Raw genomic sequence first — 23,172 nt, forward strand, 5'->3', positions numbered from 1 at the left:
AGTAGCAGTGCATGGAAATCACTCCCTATTCATCCTTCTAAGCCGTGTAGGCAGACGTCCACACTGGCAGGGAAAGCCTACTCAGTGGCAGGACAAGCTGGATCAGCACTCCATGCAATGGCAGTGCTTCAGGTATTCCAAACGAAGCTCCTCAGACAAATGGACGAGCAAGGGTTTGATCCGGAGACTTTTAAAGAGCTTCAGGCCGCTACAGAGCCACGAAAGTCACGGCGCAGGCCATCGGGAAGTCCATGGGTAACCTGGTCGTTCTGGAAAGGCGTGTATGGCTGACACTCACGGAGATGAGTGACAGAGAGAAGACATCTCTATTGGCTGCCCCAGTGTCTCCAGCCAGCCTCTTTTGCAAGCCACGAAAGTCACGGCGCAGGCCATCGGGAAGTCCATGGGTAATCTGGTCGTTCTGGAAAGGCGTGTATGGCTGACACTCACGGAGATGAGTGACAGAGAGAAGACATCTCTATTGGCTGCCCCAGTGTCTCCAGCCAGCCTCTTTGGCGGCGCAGTGAGTACGTTTGCTGAGCGCTACATCACGACTCAGCAGCAGTCACAAGCCATAAGGCACTTTATGCCCAAATGGAGCATACTGCAGACGGATCGCCCCCGCTCTGTCTCAAGCCAGCGCCCGGCTAAAAAACCCATGCCCACTAACTCAGCGCCTGCACCGGCCCCCGCCGAACCACCAGTGAGGCCACGCAAGCCTTGGCCCAAACGGAAGCAGCCGCATTAGCGCCCACCTCGCGCCGATGGGAGGAACTTCCCCCACGCAGCGGAAGAGCTCCTGACGTGCGCAACACTTTGAAGAGGAAAATGGAGCCTGTCATTCCCGCCGGTGCTCCGAAGAAGGCTTGATTGGAGACACAGAACACTGTTCCCCACCTCCCCACTGCTGTTCGTCGGGAGAGGAATATTGCTGTTCACAATCTTTTAAAAAATGTTCTGTGTCATATGCAATAAAAAATGCAATAAAGAATACAGCACTCGTTGCAAATGCACGAACAAAGCATACACATTATGCACAACCGCTTGCCTGTGGTAAGCGACGCATTATACGGTGAGCAAACCAAAGTGCCCCCTGTCCCATTACGCGGACGCGTGGCGAGCCCTAACAGGCATTTCAGAATGGGTGCAAAAAATTATCGAACATGGCTATACGATCCAATTTGCTCACCGGCCACCCCATTTCAACGGCGTTCTGTCTTCCACGGTTTCGTCTGAAGACGTGCCAGTGTTACAAGCCGAAATACACAATCTAATCGTGAAAAACACGATAGAGATTGTGCCAAATTGTCAAGCACAAAAAGGGTTTTACAGCCGTTATTTTCTTGTCCCAAAGAGAGATGGCGGACTTCGGCCAATCCTGGATCTGAGACATTTAAATCGCACACTTATAAAGAGCCCATTCAAAATGATTAATCAGAAACGAATTCTATCGCATATACGCCCACAAGATTGGTTTGCGTCGAAAGATCTGAAGGATGCGTACTTCCATATCCAAATTGTACAGCACCAATGGATGTTTTTGAGATTCGCGTTCGAGGGAACAGCGTATCAATTCAAAGTCCTGCCCTTCGGACTGTCTCTGGCTCCTCGCACATTTACGAAGTGCATCGATGCGGTGCTCGCTCCTCTGAGACTGAGCGGCGTACGCATATTGAACTACCTTGACGATTGGCTGTTACTAGCACAATCAGAGGCTCTGTTATGCCAACACAGAGACTTACTGCTTCAGCATCTAAACAGCTTGGGCCTCAATGTAAACTGGGTGAAGAGCACGCTCTATCCCAGCCGAAATATCTCCTTTTTGGGAGTCCACCTCAACTCCACGAGCAGGTGCGCGCACCTCACGAGCGAGCGCGTTCAGGCTATTCTACAGTGTCTGTCTCAGTTCAAACTGGGGAGATCACTTCCTCTGAAGCTGTTTCAGAAAGCACTGGGATTTATGGCGGCGGCATCGGCCGTCATCCCATTAGGTCTCGTACACAGGGGACCACTTCAGTGCTGGCTGAAGCGCTGTGTGCCACAACATGCTTGGGGCCAAGTGCGCATGTGTCACACTATATCCCGCCGCTGTATAGCTGCATTGGTACCATGGACAGCTCCTTCATTTTACCAGCGAGGTATGGCGCTGGGACAAATTATCAGGCGGAAAGTGGTGACTACAGGTGCTTCCAACACAGGTTGGGGGGGCAGTGTGGCATATAACTATCGGCTGTAATTCTAGCCTTGAAGGCTTTTCAGTCAGAAATAGCGAACTGTCATGTCCTGGTTCGCTCAGACAACATGTCAGTTTTCGCATATATAAACCGCCAAGGTGGGATTCATTCACCGCCACTGCTGAGACTGACACAGCACCTCCTCCTATGGAGCGAGCGTCATCTCCTCTCCCGACATATGTCCCAGGCTGCATGAATTACGGCGCGGACCTACTGTCACGCCAAGGGGTGATACCAGGCGATTGGAGACTTCATCCTCAGACAGTGTCGAGGATTTGGGAAATATTCGGAAAAGCAGAAATCGACCTATTTGCCTCAGTGGAGAATGCCCACTGTCCCCTTTGGTATTCGAAGTCCCAAGCCCCGTTGGGAACGGATGCAATGGCACACAAATGGCCGGCGAAATGCAAATACGTGTTTTCTCCACTATGCTTAATCCACTCTGTCATATGCAAAGTCCGGGAGGACAAGGAAACGGTTCTATTAGTTGTGCCGAGATGACCCAACCAGCCATGGTTTCCAGAAATGATAGAGATGGGAAATACCGCTGAGGAGGGATCTCCTCTCTCAGGCACACGGCACAATCTGGCATCCCCAGCCCCAGCTGTGCAACCTGCATGTGTGGCCACTGAACGGGGCGAACTACACGCACCAGAACTGATGCGTTCTGTCATGAACACCAATTTACAAGCCAGTGCACAGTCCACAAGACGCCTCTATGCACTAAAATGGAAGGTTTTCACTGACTGGTGTCTCTCACGTAGTAAGGACCCAGTAAACTGCCCCATACATGAAATTTTTATATTTCTTCAAGAGCGATTAGACGCAGGACTCACCCCGTCAACGCTCAAAGTGTATGTGGCAACTATAGCTGTGTATCATGCACATGAAGCCAGCGCCTCTATAGGCATGCATGATTTAATCATAAAGTTCCTAAAAGGAGCAAGACGATTAAACCCGCCTCGGCCAGCTACAATCCCGACTTGGGACCTAACTTTAAGCTCTTGCAGGGCCCCCTTTCGAGCCTTTGGCATGCTTTCCGTTAAGACCACACTACTGCTGGTTCTGGCCTCAGTAAAACGGGTCGGTGACCTACATGCGTTATCAGTTGACAATTCTTGTCTGGAGTTTGGCCCCGGCCTTTCAAGAGCCACTGTCAAACCCAGGAAAGGCTATGTACCCAAGGTTCTGACCACACCCTTCAAAGTGCAAGTGGTTCACCTCCAGGCATTCTTCCCTCCCCTATTTAATTCGGATGAGGAACAATCATTGCAATTGTTATGCCCACATACGTTGAGCGTACTTGCCAGTTCAGACTGTCTGATCAGCTTTTTATATGCTATGGAGGACGCACAAAAGGAATGTCCATCTCCAAGCAAAGACTTTCTCACTGGATGGTCGATGCAATTACACTGGCTTACGAATCACAGGGTCAGACTTGCCCAATTGGTGTTAAAGCACACTCAACTAGAAGCATGGCCTCCTCATGGGCATGGACGAATGGTGTGTCCTTACAAGACATATGTTTTGCAGCAGGATGGTCCTCACAAAACATGTTCGCAAGGTTTTACAACCTAGACGTAACGTCTCTTTCTTCACAAGTCCCCTCTGTTTAGAGCACTTGCTATTCATTGGCCATATATATATATATATATATATATATATATATATATATATATATATATATATAGATAGATAGATAGATATGATAGATAGATAGATAGATAGATAGATAGATAGATATTTACTTATGCCCCCTTTTTAAGTACGGGCTCTGCATCATTTACACAACTGCCTGCATTCAGGCTGTTATAATTCCATAAGTCACAAGCACTTCATTATAAATAAACTCCCTTCCCGGCCGGGTTCATAAGGAGTAATTCATACTATAAGGCTATAGCTCATATTTTCATTATGAGTGCTCTCCTCCTGGCCATCATGAGGATCACTCACTGCGGCATACTCATGTCGGTCGTCGTCCCTTAAGACTGCGCTGCCATGTTTCCTCTTTAGGAAGTTATGTCATGTAGTGCGGCGTGATGGAATTCTGTTCCCCATATGCGTTAGTAACGCAATGTCAAGTGGACTGAAGTCGTAAGGGAATGTCTCGGTTACGTACGTAACCTCGGTTCCCTGAGACGAAGGGAACGAGACATTGCGAACGCTAGCCGCACCACAAGACTCAGAGTTCTTGAGGTGAGACCAATGCGCTCCTTGTTCTCAGTCAGAAATTCTGAGGAAATGGTGTGTGTGCACCTGTTTTATAGTGGTCAGTTCGCGCCGAAACGAGCGGTCAGCGCCAAAACAGTTGGGGCTCAAACACCATAGCCAACATTAGAATATTGGCGTTATTGTAGAGAGGTTTCAAATAGGTCATGTATGAAGGCACTCCCCATAAGCGTTAGTAACGCAATGTCTCGTTCCCTTCGTCTCAGGGAACCGAGGTTACGTACGTAACTGAGACGTTCATACAACATCTTAAAATAGCTGCTTGAAAGCTGTCTGTTTGAATGAACAACTGAAGTCAAGCCCATATTCTAACACCTGTAACTATAGTGACAATGACTAAAGTAAATATCAAACATGACGCCGTCCATAACATCGGTGTGTATTTTCCCAAATGATGCCACGTTATTAAATAAACAAGTCCAAATGAGGTGCAAGGTCATTTATCACATCATAATTAACCAACAGTGGTTTTGAATGCTTTTTAACCAAGTCCAGCATTTGTCGCACAGCTTCGGTGAAAGACAGCGGTTGGATCTTTGAATTACACGCAGCTCATATTTCCATCTCTGTGAGTTAATGAAACCTCTCCCGATTGACACGAGACATTTGCGTTTACAGTGCAGCGTGGCTTTCCAGTACGGTTCCATTTACAAAGCACAGGTTTGTAAATTAAAATGCTGAAATGCGGCTGAGAGTTCTGAAAATGTGCAGGTGTCATTTCGGTTATAGAATGCGGTTGTCACTCTTGTAAATAACCGACGTGTGTGTGAATGTTACCATATTAAGCACTTAAAACAGGACTGACAACCGTATTCTGCTGCTGTGTGAACGTGGCCATGGAGTAGCCTATGTGTGAATCTGGCATGACACATTCTCATCCAGCGCTCGAAAAGCGTTCTATCTTTGTATAAGACACCTTGAATAAAGAGTTTGACAGAACTGCAGAAAGCCCCAAAACTGGAGGTGCAGATATAAATGTTTTTCTTAAAAAAAAAAATAAAAAAAAAAAAAAAGCAGTAGATATGCATTTCTCTTACACAACGCTTACAATCCAATAAATATGACCATGACATGCTTATACAATTCAGCTTTCAAACCGAAACCAACACTTATTTGTCCATAAGATTTGACGTGGATTTATAGGAGCACCGAGCATGCAAACGTCAATTAAACCACTAATGTGGCATCGTATCAGGCTCATTTAAAAATATGTCAGTGTATCAGTGTTTAGTTGATGGTGGTTTTTAAGCAGCCAAAGCACATAATGCTGCACATAATTTTTATGTAACTTTAATGTTTGCAAGTTTCCAGCCACTGGAAAAGATTGGGGTCAGGTTTCCTCTGTCGTTCAAAGGGATATTTTCAGCATTATGAGAACTTCCATGGATATTTAAGTCTCATTCTATTATATACACAAACAAATCGTGACATTTTGTATTTGGTATCACATTGTTGCATGCATTTAAAAACACGTTTACAGGGATATTTTCAGCATTGTGATGACTTCCATGGATATTTAAGTCTCATTCCATTATATGCCCAAACATATTGTGACATTTGCTATTAGGCAACACATTCGTATGCAGTTAAAGTACGTTAATACTATAGCACAAAATAGCCAACTAAAAATTAACGCTTTTATAAAAAATAATGTGTTCACGGTTTTGCAACAATTTTGAAATCGTGTTGTGGCACGCACTTACCTCTTATGTAAACAAATATGATGTTGGCGCGCGTAAGTTCTCTAAAATATAGAAATCACCAATGCCGGGACTCCCTTGCTTTAGCAATATATATTTTTCTTGACCTTGGTTCGCTCCCAGTGCTTTTAAGCTCTCGCTTTCTTTCCACCGACGTTGTTATTTTCCCTTCTGTCGTTTCTACCCCGTTTAGCCCTTTCAGCAGCCACAAAAAAATAGTTAAAAAAAATATGTAGCCTTCAATCAAATAAGGAGACTGGAGTAATAGATAGGGGAGCGCGATATAAGGTATCGAGTTTAAGTCGTATATGCTGATGTATTTAAAGGGAATTATGGTATGTATATGATTGTATTCTGTTAGTGTACCCAACCCACCAACATATTGATAAACATTTTATGAATGTGTACTAAACCCTTTTCTTCTCAAATGATTCCCCTATTTTCTCGGATGGTACGTGCCTGTTGTTGACTTGCTTGGTGGAACAAAACATGTTCGCATTCCAAGGTTCTGGTTACAACTGCGATGCAGTATTAAGCAGGAGCTTCGTGTTATTTGGGCCGGGCCAAAAGATATAAATACACGTATCTCCAATTTCTTGTAGAAATGTAGGATATTCGCAAAATGGTGTCGATGGTTAGTTGTCAAAAGGAATGAAAACGCTTGGAGGAGGGAGCGTCTCAGCCTGCCTCAGGCAGTCATGTCCTGAATAATCTAGATTAAGTAGGCGAGGGGTTTTCAAATTTAAGTAATTCAAGTAGGATTGCATTTGTCCTGCAGGAGTCACGCATCTGCAAGACTAAATTTGTACGCACACATTATATATATATATATATATATATATATATATATATATATATATACACACTATTCACACCACATTCGCGTCCGCGCGAATCAAACTGCATTACGAGAGAACAGTTATTCTTCTTGACGAGAGTGCTAAAGAGGTTAAAGTTTATTGCTTTACTATTTAAATTACTAAAATGTGTTAAAACTATTGAATAATGACTATGTGTTAAGGCAAGGGATATTTATTTGAATCTGTATAGAGAATAGGAACAGGCTTGCACCTAAACCACTTCATTAAAGAGCAAGTTATATCAGATAGTGACTGATAGTGCATTATAAGTCGGGAGAATTTATTTAAGAAAAATATTCCTATAGAGTATATCTATAAAGTATTTGATTCACATTTTTTTTTTAATTGCATATGCATTTGCCTTGTCTTAAAAAGATTCAATTTAATCAACATAAATCTAAGTATTTAGCTTTAGTGGAGAAGTCAAGGCACGAAGAGATGAAAATCATTCCAGAGAGGTAATCATGCTTCACTCTTGAAAGTCATAGAAATGTTTTAGTTGGTTTTTGATTAACAAAGTTTTGAGTGTTTTTATATTTTAATAGATACTAGGAGTAGGCCTAATTGTCTTGTAAGATTGTATTGTAAAAGTATTAAATGCGTTCTAGTGTCGCTAACTTTTTAAATCATTAATCAAGTGTAAGGCCCTGTCCCAGTACACCCACTTGTGGTTTAGGTCTTGCCTACTTACTTGTCTTACGTATTTCTGGTGTTTGGCCACTAATGTGCGAGTAGACGTGAAGACTGCGAGTGTGTGGATTACATGATTGATTGCACGTTGGGACGCTTGTAGACTTAACGATGTTGGTGCTGGTTGTGACAGCTGGGGTATGTTCAGCCCCATCAAAACATAGCAAAGCATTTATTTAAACGGAAATGGTGGTGCATTGAACACCCAGTTGTTTTACGCAAGCATTGCAACTTGGCAGCTGAGAAGGATATACTTTGCGTTCTTTTCAAAGACTTTTCAGAGCCTGATGAAATAGGTTTAAATACGTGTTTAATACTACAAAATATGCTTGATGATACAGTCACTTAATGAATAGTTGCTGAGATGAGAGATGCTGGATCTAATTGCAGGCTTTCAATGAAGATTATGTAAGTGAAACAAATGAACTCAAAATGGCAGCAAAGAAGGAACAAAACTAGAGGGTATTTATACACACAAGGGTTAATGAGGGAATGGAGAACAGGTGTGAACAATGGGGAACAGATGACAGTGATGAGGGCAGTGCACTATTGGAAATGTAGTCCAGGGGAAACGGAAGACAAAAACTACTTCAAAATAAGAGACCTTGGAAACATGATGGAAACACACTGTGACAAAGACAACAAAAGACTGCTTTACACAAGTTATTTGTATGTGGTTTCATATATCAAATAAAATGCATTAAAGCATATATTTTAAATACATAAAAATGAAAATGTTTATGAAAAAAAATGAAAAAAAAACTGTGGTAGTAGTTGATACATTTTTTATTTTAAAACAACATTTACTAGACTGCATATTGTATGCCACACTGACTGATAAATGACCAAAATGACCAGTAGTATTAGGCAAGAACAAACAAAATAAAGTGATTACTGGGCGAAAAGGATAACAAACACTGTAAAAAGTTTGCTGTAATTTTTACAGTAACTTACTGGCAGCTGGATGCCAGTAAGTTGGATGCCAGTAAGCTGAATTTACAGTAATATTACTGTATTTTCATTTACAGTATATGTACCGTATTTTCATTTACAGCATATGTACTGTATTTTCATTTATAATTAATTTAATTTAAATGTTATTTAGTTAAGATTTAAAATGTTTTTTTTTTATTAATATTTTCCACCAGTAAGAAAATCTAATTGTAGCAACACCAAAGCCCCCAAAAAAAAATCACAATTACTCATGCACATCATTTTATAAAATTTATTGTCTTTGTTGAACATTTACTTAGTAAAACAAGTTCCTATGTATCTGTAATGTAACATAGCTAAAATGTACACATTTTCAAAGTGATACAAGCCAAAATAAAATGCAATAAAAAAATCAGTTTGTTGTTACTTTTTAGTAATTTTTCCAATAAAAGTCAACAATCTCTCTGATGAGAGATGCCACAGGGAGATTCAGACTGATGCTTTTTCTTTGCATCCTCTATTCAGATTTGAAATAATAGATATAAAAAGACTCACATACATAGACTCACTAATTAACCTAACATACATGTGGGAAAAAGTATAGCAATGGGAGGAAACTCAAAGAAAGGCCCTATCTGGCCAGCACATTCATACCCAGGATGTTTTTACTTCAAGGCCACAATTCTTGCCACTGAGCTGCCCTTTTTCAGCCTAGACAGGTTGGTATTACAACAAAATCACTGTCCATTTTCCCACCAATACACTTCAAATCTCTCATCTACTAAATTGACGGTTAATATCAAAATGAGAATCAGAATCAACTTTAATGGCCAGGTATTTGTACATATACAAGGACTTTGACCACAGTTTTTCATTGCTCTCAATGTGCTTACACAGGATTTATATTATATTTGATCAATAAAATATATATCAAAGTGGACTGACCCCAACCCAAATTAGGAATAAAAATTCTGCACAATTTGTTGTCACACTGTCATTTAACAATTGGTGTTATGCTGCTTTTGAAGTATTTAATGATGTACGAACCTCTGAATAAACTCCAGTGTACTGGCCGCCTCTGGACATTGAATACATAGTAGAGAGAGGTGGTGGTGTAGTGGGCTAAAGCACATAACTGTTAATCAGAAGGTTGCAGGTTTGATCCCCACAGCCACCATCTTTGTGTCCTTGAGCAAGGCACTTAACTCCAGGTTGCTCCGGGTGGATTGTCCCTGTAATAAGGGCTCTGTAAGTCGCTTTGGATAAAAGCGTCTGCCAAATGCATAAATGTAAATAGCAGCCAAACAGGACAGCTAATGCTGATGAAAAATCTGTTAGCTCCTGCAGCTGGATGATGACTCTGCCCTCCATAGTTAGCATCCATGTTTTTGCTTGGAGAACAGAATCTCCTGTAACAAACACCATCACAGCAGCTTTTTAGTATTGTCACAGGCTATGTTCAGCCTATGCATAAGATCTTAAAGCTGGTGTTGTACAGACCCACCATCTGATCATAATCTCAGCCATAGTATCAATTAATTAAACTATTTTCATAGCCTTACCAAGTGCAATCACCTTGGGATGCTGGGAACAGTGAAGCTTCTCTCTACATCTGCTGGAGTTGCAGTGACCTAAGTGCAGCAATTAACAAAATTAGGAAGAAATGAATTCAATATATAGAGAACACACTTGTGTCTTTCTTTACAATACTTTCTAATAGGCTCCTCTATAGAGGTTATGCTTATATGTCACTATGTGTTATATCTTGTGATACAACCCCTTGACCAGCTCAAGTATGTCTGCCTATCTTGCGATTCACAGTTAAATTCTATTACAGGCTTATTACCTGTAAAGTTTGATTTTTGAATGATGCAAATAAAATGGACCCTCAAATGCATGACACATGTATACAAAACAGGAATAGTCTTTGAAATGTCAAACTATGATCCTAATTACAATCAATATTCTCTAGAAACAGCTGTTAAAATGAGCATTAATACTTACATCAGCCAAAAGAAAGAGTGAATCCTCCCTCTCTCTGAAGTACGTCATTGTGGTAATCATAGATGAAAACTGCAAGGTCAAGTTGACAAATATAGAATTAGTCAGGTTCATATTTTGATATGGCGGTAAAACAAGGAAAGCGTTCACACAGATAAAATTACACTGTTTGCATACAAATCGTGCGGTCATATTTACAGTAACCACTAACTAGTTGCTCGATAAATATCAACCACGAAACACAATGTTATGAGAGGCTGCTGATTTAATGGCAATGTTTTAATATTAAAGTCAAATACATTGGTTTAAGCGCCAGTTTCTTTATCTTTTCTTTGTCTGCTTAACTTAGCGTTACAACGGAAACACCAGAAAAGACAAAAGACACCTCCAATCTGGGACTCGAACACGATTCAGACCACAACCTTGAAAAAAAAAGATGCACTTGAAAACACTGCCTCATAAAATAATAATAATAAACTTATTAATAATTTGAACATCGGTGTTGCCTAACACTCTTTAGTATTTCACATTAGCTATTTGCGTTGAGTTAAACAATCGTCCTTCTGGTTAGCTAACGTTAAAGCGGCAGAGGAATGTTTCTCTTTTTAACAAATTTTTCTTCAGCTAATTTAATTGATATTAACATATGCACAAGTTGATAATATCACCGTTATGACGGCAATCACCAACAACTCCTAGCCAACAGCCAAAAGAACGGGCGCCTAAAGACAAAAAGTTACTGATAATAAAACTTTCTTCAATCAGGTGACGCACGTTAGTATGCTGTTAATATTACAAATCAATACATTTTAAAATGTCTCTGTTTTATATAATTAAATATAATAAAACAAACAATATACTACTAACCTTTTCGATGAATCACCTTTGTAAAATTTAATTCCCAGTTGTCATTTATCTCACTTTCACCAAACAGCATGGAAAAAAATATTTGAAAAGAAATCTCTCTTGCCATTGGTCAGTTTTTTGTGGGCAGGTTCACTACTGTAAATGGATTTACAGTACAGAAGAATTACTGAAGAATTACAGTAATGACCATATATTTTCCCATAATCCTTTGCTATTTACAGTAATGTACTGTATACACATTTTACAGTATCTTGCTGTACATATTACAGTAAAATACTGTTCAAATTACAAAAATCAGTTACAGTGAAGAGTTATATAAATAACAAATATCTTTTCTATGTTTAATAAAAATATACTTTATATTCCCCTCTTTTAGACTTCTCAAAGTCTCACCTTTATTAACCTTACCCATAGTGCAGCTCTACAAGTCAGTCTCCATCCCTGCAACAGTCAGTTCCAAATATTACACTGTCACGATTCCCTTGTTGTCTGCCCTGGGTTACCTTGTCTTGTTTTACCTTTGCCCCTTTGTTTACCATTTTGTCCCTTGTTTACTCCTTAGGTTTCACTTTTGTCCCTTGTTTCACTCCATACTCTCCTTGTCAGCTTCGTGTTCATTGTTCATTGTTTTCACCTGTCCCTCGTTAGTTTGCTTTTGATTTCTGTTTGTTCCCTGTGTATTTAAGCCCTGCTTTTTGTTCACTCCTGGTCTTTCGTTGAATGTTGTTCAAGCCTGGTGTGTGTTCCTTGCCCGAGTTCTTAGTTTGTGTTTGTTGAGTTCTTAGTTTATGTTTGTTTCCCCATCGAGGGTTTTTCCTTTGTGTTTGTTTTGTATATATTGTTTGTTTAATAAAGAAGCCTGCAGTTAGATCCGCATCTCCTCGTCTCCTCGCTGCCTCATTCAGTAACAGAACGAAAGACCCACAATGGATCTAGCGGCTTTCCTCAATGAGCTGACCCAAGCAGATCTGTCGGTCCGCTGAATACACCTACTTTTTGTCGCCGTGACCAGCATTGGCGGATGGAGTGAGGAAGCGCTCAAAGCGACTTACCGAGTCGGCCTGCCTACGCACCAGTGGCAAGAGTCACCCGAATCGAGGGTTACACCTGGCGGAGTACGTCGATCTGATCTTGTCGACGTTCGCAGCTGACGAACCTCCTCTCTCGATCCCGGGTGTGCTCTCCACAGGAATCAACACCTCCACGCTGCCAGCTTGGTCCGCTCCAGAGTCGGTGTGCCCAGCCCCCTCTGTTCCCGAGCCGGTGTGCTCAACTTCACCCGCCCTAGCGCCAGCGCGCTCACCCTCGTCAGCTCGAAGGAGGAGGAGGAGGGCAGAAGCTTCTGCTCGCTACTCCATGCCTTCCACGGTCAGCGAAGCTGTGCCCAGGCCTTCCACGGTCAGCGAGCCAGAGCCGACGCCTTCCGCGGTCAGCGAGCCTGTGCCGACGCCTTCCGCGGTCAGCGAGCCTGTGCCGACGCCTTCCGCGGTCAGCGAGCCTGTGCCGACGCCTTCCGCGGTCAGCGAGCCAGAGCCGACGCCTTCCGCGGTCAGCGAGCCAGAGCCGACGCCTTCCACGGTCAGCGAGCCTGTGCCCATGCCTTCCACGGTCAGTGAGCCAGCACCTGTAGCCTCCGATGTCAGTGAGCCAGCACCTGTAGCCTCCGATGTCAGTGAGCCAGTGCCTGTAGCCTCCGATGTCAGTGAGCCAGTGCCTGTAGCCTCCGATGTCAGTGAGCCAGTGCCTGTAGCCTCCGACAGCAGTGAACCTACGCCTGTAGCCTCGACCGTCCCTGAGCCAGCGTCAGCAGCCATGACCATCCAAGAGCCAGTACCCTCCGAGCTTTCCAGAGCTCCGCCCTCCGAGCTTTCCAGAGCTCCGCCCTCCGAGCTTTCCAGAGCTCCGCCCTCCGAGCTTTCCAGAGCTCCGCCTCCCTAGCTTCCTAGAGCTCTGCCTTCCGAGCCTCCCGAGCTTCCCAGAGCTCCGCCTCCCGAGCTTCCCAGAGCTCCGCCTTCTGAGCTTCCCAGAGCTCCGCCTCCCGAGCTTCCCGAGCTTCCCAGAGCTCCGCCTCCCGAGCTTCCCAGAGCTCCGCCTCTCAAGTCTCTCGAGCCTCCCAGAGCTCCGCCTCCCGAGCTTTCCAGAGCTCCGCCTCAAGAGCCTTCCAGGCCTCCGCCTCTCGAGCACCCTGAGCCCCTCGAGCCTCCTACGGTGCCACCTCCATCGGCTCCGCCTCTCGAGCCTCCCAGGGCTCCGCCTCTCGAGCCTCCCAGGGCTCCGCCTCTCGAGCCTCCCAGGGCTCCGCCTCTAGAGCCTTCCAGGGCTCCGCCTCCTGAGCCTCCAGGGCCTCCCTCAGCTCCGCCTCCTGAGCATCCAGAACCTCCTACAGTTCCACCTCCTGAGCCTCCCTCAGCTCCGCCTCCGGAGCCTTCTACGATGTGGTCTCTTGAGCAGCCCACGGCTCCGCCTACCTCGGCTCCGCCCTCTGAGTTCCCCATGGCTGTGGTTCTGAGGCCGCCTCCCAGGCCACCTGATCCAGTCCTCTTGTGGCCCCCTTGGACTGCCTGTCTGCCCCCTGTGCCTCCTTGGACTGCCTGTCTGCCCCCTGAGCCTCCTTGGACTGCCTGTCTGCCCCCTGTGCCTCCTTGGACTGCCTGTCTGCCCCCTGTGCCCCCTTGGACTGCCTCTCTGCCCCCTGTGCCTCCTTGGACTGCCTCTCTGCCCCCTGTGCCTCCTTGGACTGCCTCTCTGCCCCCTGTGCCTCCTTGGACTGCCTCTCTGCCCCCTGTGCCTCCTTGGACTGCCTGTCTGCCCCCTGTGCCTCCTTGGACTGCCTGTCTGCTCTCTGTGCCCCCCTGGACTGCCTGCCTTGTGCTCCCTTGGTCTGTCTGTTTGCCCCTTGTGCTCCCTTGGTCTGTCTGTTTGCCCCTTGTCCCCTCCTTGCCCCCCCACTCCTTGGACGCTTTTCTGTCTTTTTTCAGTACTCCCTTTTTCTTCTTTCTTTTGAGGAGCGTCTGGAAGCCGCTCCTTTGAGGGGGGGTTATGTCACGATTCCCTTGTTGTCTGCCCTGGGTTACCTTGTCTTGTTTTACCTTTGCCCCTTTGTTTACCATTTTGTCCCTTGTTTACTCCTTAGGTTTCACTTTTGTCCCTTGTTTCACTCCATACTCTCCTTGTCTGCTTCGTGTTCATTGTTTTCACCTGTCCCTCGTTAGTTTGCTCTTGATTTCTGTTTGTTCCCTGTGTATTTAAGCCCTGCTTTTTGTTCACTCCTGGTCTTTCGTTGAATGTTGTTCAAGCCTGGTGTGTGTTCCTTGCCCGAGTTCTTAGTTTATGTTTGTTTCCCCATCGAGGGTTTTTCCTTTGTGTTTGTTTTGTATATATTGTTTGTTTAATAAAGAAGCCTGCAGTTAGATCCGCATCTCCTCGTCTCCTCGCTGCCTCATTCGTAACATACACAAACTTCTAATTTTTCCGCCAATAACCAATTTAGTGCCTGTCTATTTTGCCATGTAATTTTACTTGTAGCTTCTATCTGTTCTCCTAAGGCCTTCAATGTTTCATCAGTGTAATTAATGAATCTTTGCTGATTGTAGTAAATGTAATTAATCCATTCTGTATTCTTATTGAGTGTTATCAATATGCATATAGAATCAAAGCCTGATTTTATTCAATCTCTAGCTATAAATTAATGTGGTTGACCAATCACATCTAAGTATACATTAGTCTCTGTTTACTCTGTTTGTTCTGTAAAGTTTCTCTAGGTTCACTCAGGTTTTCAGATTCCTTTGGGTCCCAGTCTAACATCTAACACCTTGCACTAATCTTACTCTATTACATATTTCTTTCCAACCTAGCCTGCAATCGTTTTCCTCCACAAATCCAAAAGTAGTGCGCTGTTGATGCTGTTTTTTCCTCATATATTCCTACCAGAGGAGGATCTATAGTTTGGATTTCATAATCTAAAAGACATCCTTTCCAAGTTTTATTCAGAAATCTTGGGGCATCTTTTACTGTAAAATATTTCTTCATTGTGGCTGTTGCAAATATCACTCTGCTAAACTTGTAAATTTCTTCCTGATCATAAATGCTTATGTTCAGATACCAAATTACTACACAGTTACCTCAAATTTTTCCCATATAAATTTTTATTAAAAAAACTCATATTCAAGCATGCGGTTTATGACAAGCGGTTTTCACTTTTTCTCACATCTATTCAAACGTCTAAACGTTTACATTCATCTCCCCAACCTTCCTGTACTTAATATTTATGAAAGTTTGAAATACCAGTGAAATGTCACGGTACTTGATACCATTTTCGGTACCAAAGCAAAAACAGATTACTAAACAACACTCTTTTATTAACAAAGTCTACCAAACATTAGCAGCAGAACTAAGAACAGAAATATGCCATTGAGCAACACTTTAATTTAAATATATAATTTTTTAATTATAACAAAACTGAACAATGAATGCTTAAAGTATTTTTGAACACTTATATAAGATTTGGTAAAAAAGCCTAAATAAACAAGCATACAATAGAATTAATAAAAACAATTTACAAACTAATGTGCAAAGTGCTCTCTTATTAATAAAGCTGCATATTGCCAATTTTCTTCATGATAAGAAATGCATAGTCACATATATATATAGATATTGTGATTAAGTCGCAAGCAACCGCATTCTAATCTAGCTGCAATCTAGTGCGCGCTCGAGGGAGGAGTGACCGAGGCAGAGTCTCTCTCAGCCGGGTACAGTTTCAATCTCTCCCCCTGAGATCAGGACATTCGCGCAACTCATAGAAGAGGCACCGACCACACAGAGAAATGCCAGTTTCTGAGTTTATAGTTATTAACATGACCTGCTTCTGTATTATTTGAACTTTAATAAAGCAATTTTACTGCATTTAAGATGTTATGCCGGGATGTTTCCTTTAAAGAGCTCCGCCTCCGCTTATTCCACAATGGTACATGTAGGAGCATTATTTATTATTGGTTATTCACTGTCACGGGGGCACAGGTGATCACTTCCGTTTCCTATATTATTTCCTTTTGCGGATTGTTTGAGTCTGTGTGTTTGGAAGGGGCGAGTTGCGGGAGCCAACTTTCTGTTGACTGTATTGCCTTCGAGAAATCATGTCTGCATTATGTCAAGCTGAAATAAAGCGAAATCAAGTAAGATCATAAGTCTATTGTTTTCATAACGATATGTCGACAAAGTGCGAGCGAGTCACTAGCCATCCCGCTACATAGCCTCTTCGTGGCTATTGGATGCCGCGAACATTAGTCAACAGAAAACGGCGCTTGTTTTCAAGGATATTTCATTCAAGCCTGCATTGGAACGCAGTTGTGGATTGCAAGAGGAAACGGATAAGGCACAGCACTTGGACCGGTATGTGAATCAGATTATTATTTATCTGCTTGCTGGTTGTCTATTGGAGACGCTACTTTGGTTGTGTTTGATGTGGAGCGCGGATCCGATTGTTTGGATAAACTACGGTGGATTGGAAAGTGCGTAGTTTATGTCAAGTGTGTTACACGCAGCGCTGGGATATGTACAATTGTGTGTGCGATTGAATGGATTGCCTTGAAAGTTGTATGTGTCGCTAAAGTTGTTTGATGAGTGAAAATGGAGGAAGATGAGGCTGTTGCGCTTACAGAGAGTAAAAGGGAGCGTAAGCTCACCGCAAAGGCTTGGGAGTTAAAGATTAAATCACTACAAAAGGACCGTAAATCCAAAGTGGATAAAATAAAAAATGTGATTGCTTCAATGAAAGAGCATATGCAAAATGATGAAAATTCATCCAAAGTTTGTTTTTTGCTGGAGACGCTGTTGAGAGATGATGTCACTTTGTTGCATGAGAGTGTGATTCCTTAACTTCCCGCTGAGGAACAAATAAAGCAAAATGAATGGTATGAATCAGTTTTTCGGTTCAACAAAGGGTTTATAGAAGATGTGGAGCAATGGCTGTCTGATCTTAAACCTATGAAAACTTCACTGATTCCTATAGCAGCAGCATCTGGACAGAGTAATGAAAATCCTCTGTCATCTCATTCAGTAATAGATGGAATACCAACAATGATTATGGCGGTTCAAGGGCAATCTCTTTCTAGTGATTCGTTGCCTACTGCTGCAACCTCTGATGCTGCAACCTCTGATGCTGCAACCTCTGATGCAAATTTACAAAGGATTCTGGACCAAAGTGCGGAACGTAATGCGTTGACGCGTGAGCATTTCATGGATGAGATTAAACCAACTGATAGTATTTCAAATGTATTCAGCAAAAAAATCAAGGAGCTCTTCTTCTGGTTCACGATCTAGTAGATCATCTACATCATCTGCTCGTCTTCAAGCTGAAGCTGAAGTGGCGGCTTTATTAGCCAGTCAGCAAATGCTGCAACAGAAGCATGCCGTGGAAGAAGAAGAGGAGCGCTTAAGAAAGAAAAAGGAACAAATTGATCTTCAAACTAAAATAGCTGTGTCTATGGCTAAAGCCAATGTTTATAGGTCTGCTGCATCAGAACAAAGCATGCATTTGGTAGAAAGTAAATCAAGAAAAGAAAAGGATGAAACGATCTGCTCTAAGTTCAAGTTGACACATATGTCAAGTCACAGTCTCTGTCTGTTAATAATTCAACAGGAGGTGCAAGAAATAAGGAAAGTAATTCTCAGTTTCAGCCTGTGCAACAACCGATGTCCATAACACTATTTCAGCCAACTGCATCTGTGAATGGGCAGCCACTCAGCAACCATAGTAGCAATGTACCCGTTTCAAGACAATCACAAACTGATGGAGAACAAGGAAATATATTGCGTCTTATGGAAAAACAAAATGAAATTACTGCCATGTTGGTAAAAAAATGTAACATTTCATTACTTCCTCACAGAGATATTCTATTCGAAGAGCAAACAACTATAGTGATTGTTTCTACTTTCTTGAGCAGTATACCCGAGGTCAACCTAGAGAACTTGTCCGAAGTTGTCAACACATGACTTCCACGCAGGGTTATATGAAAGCTAAGACCCTACTTAAGGAACATTTTGGAAACAAACTCAAAATCTCTTCAGCATATATGGACAAGGTGCTCTCCTGGAAGTTCATAAAACCTGAGGACATAAGGGCTTTACAAGATTATCATCTTTTTCTTAGAGCTTGCTGTAATGCTATGGAGGATGTTCGTTATATGAAAGAGTTAAATTTGGTGACTAACATGCAAATAATTCTTTCAAAGTTGCCCTTTAAGCTCAGAGACAAATGGAGAGCAGTGGCATGTGATCTGCAGGAAAAACGTAAGGAACCAGCAGCATTTAAAGACATTGTGGATTTTGTAGAAAAGCAAGTAAAAATTGCGACAGATCCTGTGTTTGGAAACATCTTAGAGGCTCCCTTTGGTGGAGGTCGAAGTATGATTCGTTCCAAGACTAAGGGAAGTAGTTTCGCTACTACTGTTACTGTACCAGGTATGGAAGACTTTAGGAAAATCAATAAAGGAAGTGTATCCTGTCTCTGTTGTGGCGAAGAACATTTCTTGAATTCCTGTACTGTGCTTGCTAAAAAAATCCATAAAGAGAAGATGGACTTTCTGAAGAAGAAAGGAATCTGTTTTGGCTGTCTATGTACAGGCCATATTAGCAGAGATTGTAAGAAGCGCATAACATGCAGTGTGTGTGGCTCTAAACATCCCAGCATCCTTCATGTTTTTCAACGAGATAAAATAGAGGAACCAAAACAAGTAATGGGCAGAGCTCTTATCTCTCTTCAGTCCAGTAGTCTTACTGGGGCCGGTAAAGATGCTTGTGCCTTGTCCATTCTTCCAGTTTGTATTAAATCTAAGAATGGAAACAAAATTGTGGAAACATATGCCTTTTTAGATCCAGGCAGTTCAGCGACCTTTTGCACAGAGAGTCTTATGAATAAGCTTAATCTTTCTGGCAAAAAACTGAATATTCTGCTTAAAACCATGAATCAAGACAAATAGGTTTCCAGTTATGTTCTCAAGGATCTAGAAGTTGCTGGATTGGATCAGACACATGATTGTTCACTTCCTGAAGTGTATTCCCAGAAAAGTATGCCAGTTTCTAAATCCAATATTCCCATGCAGAGTGATCTTGTTCGATGGCCTTATTTAAATAGAATACACTTGCCCTCAATTGAAGCAGGAGTTGAGCTTTTAATTGGAGCAAATGTACCAGAGGCACTTGAGCCATGGCAGGTTGTTCGCAGTCAAATGAATGGACCATATGCGGTAAGAACCATACTTGGATGGACAGTGAATGGACCACTTAAAGGAATGGAAAGGAATGGAACTTGCTGTAATGACCAATCTCATGTGACTGTTAACAGGATCTCTGTCTTAAAATTGGATAAGCTTTGGGAACAACAGTTTAAAACCGATTTCCCTGAAAATGATCTGGATGAATTGGTAGGGATGTCTAAAGAAGACAATCAATTCATTGATCTCATATCTCAGTCTGTAAAACTGATAGATGGCCATTACTGCATTGGGCAAACCTCAAGCATAAACATGTGGTCCTACCAAATAATAAAATAGTTGCAGAACAGCGGGCTTGGAGTCTGCAAAGAAAATTCCGAAAAAACTCTGCATTTCAAGCAGATTATACTGCTTTTATGGAAGATGTGATTTCCAAAGGATATGCGGGAAAGGTACCTGTGGAGGAACTTGAAAGGCATGATGGTCGTGTGTGGTACATACCTCATCATGGGGTTTACCATTCAAAAAAGAAAAAGATCAGGGTTGTTTTTGACTGTAGTGCCTCATTTCAGGGAGTGTCATTGAATGGCCAACTACTTCAGGGACCAGACCTAACAAGTTCTTTAATAAGTGTTTTTACAGGATTCAGAATGGAGTCTGTCTCCTTAATGGCTGATATTGAATCCATGTTTTATCAAGTGAAGGTTCCTGTGGAGGATTCTGACCTTTTGAGGTTTCTGTGGTGGTCAAATGGCGACCTGAGTAAAGACTTGCAGGAATTCAGAATGGTTGTACATCTGTTCGGAGCTTCTTCATCCCCAAGTTGTTCTAATTATGCACTTAGGAAATGTGCAGAGGACCATGGAAGTTTGTTTAATTGCAGGACAGCAGAGGTCATTCGAAAACACTTCTATGTTGATGATTGTCTTACTTCAGTGCCCACAGAATCTAATGCTATCCAACTATACAAGGAGCTTCATGCAATGTGTGCTAAAGGTGGATTCCATCTGACCAAATGGATGAGCAACAGTCGAGAGGTTCTGAATTCCATACCAGAAGAAGACAGGGTGAAAGAGGTAAAGGACCTTGACTTGAAGCATGATGTGCTTCCCATGGAAAGAGTACTAGGTGTACAGTGGTGTGCCGAATCTGACACCTTCAGATTTAAGGTAGTAATAAAGGACAGACCTTATACCAGAAGAGGGATACTTTCAGTGGTTAGTGCCATATATGATCCTCTTGGATTTTTGTCTCCAGTAGTTCTTTCTGCAAAGAAGATTCTTCAAGATCTTTGCAGGGAAAGGGTTGGATGGGATAGTATTATACCCATCAAATATGTACAGAAATGGAGAAATTGGCTCGAAGATCTTCATGGCTTGGATAAATTTGAGACCAAAAGATGTTTGAAACCTATAGAGTTTGGAGAAGTCACAGTAGCTCAGTTACATCATTTCTCGGATGCCAGTGAGGAAGGCTATGGTGTTGTGTCTTACCTGCTTCTCCATAATAGTCAGAACATTGTACATTCTGCCTTCTTGATGGGTAAGGCTTGAGTAGCACCAGTGAAATCTACCACCATTCCCCGTATGGAACTTACAGCCGCCACTCTTGCTAGTCGGATGGACAGGCTATGGAAAAGAGATCTAAGAATGGAATTACAAGATTCTGTGTTTTGGTCTGACAGCACTGCTGTGCTAAAGTATATTCAAAATGAGTCCTCTAGATTTAAGTGTTTTGTTGCCAACAGAGTGTCTGAGATCTTGAGAGCATCCCAAGCGGCTCAGTGGAGATATATAAATTCTGCCAACAATCCTGCTGATTTTGCCTCAAGAGGGTTGAAGGTGGATATTTTACTTCGGGAGCAGATGTGGACATTTGGCCCTCCCTTTCTTACTAGATCACAAGAAGAGTGGCCAGATATGCCAATTGATTTGGGAAAGAGTTTGGTTCAAGACCCAGAAATCAAGCAAGAACTTGTGGTTAACACTCTATTGGTTCAAACTGAGGAAGGATATAGTGCTGTAGCACGGCTTATTAATCATTATTCATCATGGACACGTCTTAGGAAGGCTGTTGCCTGGATCCTTAGGCTGAAGAAATCCCTAATAGTTCTAAGTAAAAGGAGAAAACAATTGAAGGAAACTCTTGATTGTACTGAATTGAATCAACCACTGGAGGTTATCAATGGAAACATGCTTAAACTACGATCCAGTATGAGTGAAGGCTATCTTTCAGTGGAGGAACTAGAGGAAGGTGAAATGGCGATTATACGCTTTTCCCAGAAGATGAGGTTCCCAGAGGAATTGATATCTCTACAAAGAGGTGAAGACGTCAAGCGGAACAGTCCTCTGTATCGTTTCAATCCAGTACTTGAGGCAGGTGTTATAAGAATGTATGGACGTCTAGATAATGCAGCCATGCCTGAAGAATCAAAACACCCAATAATACTGGCAAAGGATCTGCATATTTCTGAACTTCTTTTAAGGCATGTTCATAATGAGGTCGGGCACAGCGGACGAAATCACATGTTGGCTAGGCTGCGTCAACGATATTGGATACCAGGGGCAAGTACTGCCATACGGAGAATTTTGTCCAGATGTGTAATCTGCAAACGACTTCAAGGAACAGCAGGTTCTCAACAGATGGCAAATTTACCTTTAAGCAGAGTCTTACCAGATGAACCACCATTTACTCGAGTTGGAATTGACTGTTTCGGCCCATTCGAGATTAAACGTGGAGGAAGCACTGTGAAGCGATATGGAGTCATTTTTACCTGTTTGGCTATAAGAGCCATACATATCGAAGTGGTTGCATCATTGGATACGGATTCCTTCATCCACGCCTTACGGCGGTTCATAGCATGATGTGGTCAAGTATTAGAATTACGCTCCGATAATGGAACCAACTTTGTTGGAGCTGAACGAGAATTGAGAGAAGCCATAAAAGGTTGGAACCATCATAAGATCAATGATGTTCTAATTCAGAAGAGTATCAAATGGATATTTAATCCTCCTACGGGATCTCATCACGGTGGTGTTTGGGAGAGGATGATTCAATCAGTGAGGAAGATTATGAATTCAATATTGAGGGGGCAGAGTTTAGATGAAGAGGGTCTTCATACGCTTTTTTGCGAAGTGGAGTCAATTATTAATGGCTGTCCTATAACAAGATCATCTATGGATCCTAAAGATCTAGAGGCTCTAACACCTAACCATCTGTTACTTCTGAAAACTCAACCATCTTTACCCCCTGGTTTGTTTCAGAGGGAGGACTTATATGTACGTCGTAGGTGGCGACAAGTACAGTACATGGCCGACCTGTTTTGGAGGAGGTGGATAAGGGAATACCTACCTCAGCTACAGGAACGGCAGAAAGAGAAGAAACTTTAAAGTGGGAGATGTTGTACTCGTTGCAATGATGCTGCCCCTCGAAACTCATGGATTATGGG

General features: G+C 42.6%; 1 protein-coding gene across 1 annotated transcript in view; it reads right to left on the reverse strand.

Moving 5' to 3' along the window:
- Window positions 1-6,386, reverse strand: part of ndrg2 (NDRG family member 2) — a 118,013-nt gene extending 111,627 nt beyond the window's left edge. Inside the window, exon 1 of the mRNA XM_052141889.1 lies at window positions 6,167-6,386. The gene's annotated coding sequence lies outside the window, so the exon portion shown is untranslated. The remainder of the gene's footprint in view (window positions 1-6,166) is intronic.
- Between the last annotated feature and the right edge of the window lie 16,786 nt (window positions 6,387-23,172).

This window comes from Xyrauchen texanus, chromosome 2, assembly GCF_025860055.1.
Source record: "Xyrauchen texanus isolate HMW12.3.18 chromosome 2, RBS_HiC_50CHRs, whole genome shotgun sequence".
Lineage (NCBI taxonomy): Eukaryota > Metazoa > Chordata > Actinopteri > Cypriniformes > Catostomidae > Xyrauchen > Xyrauchen texanus.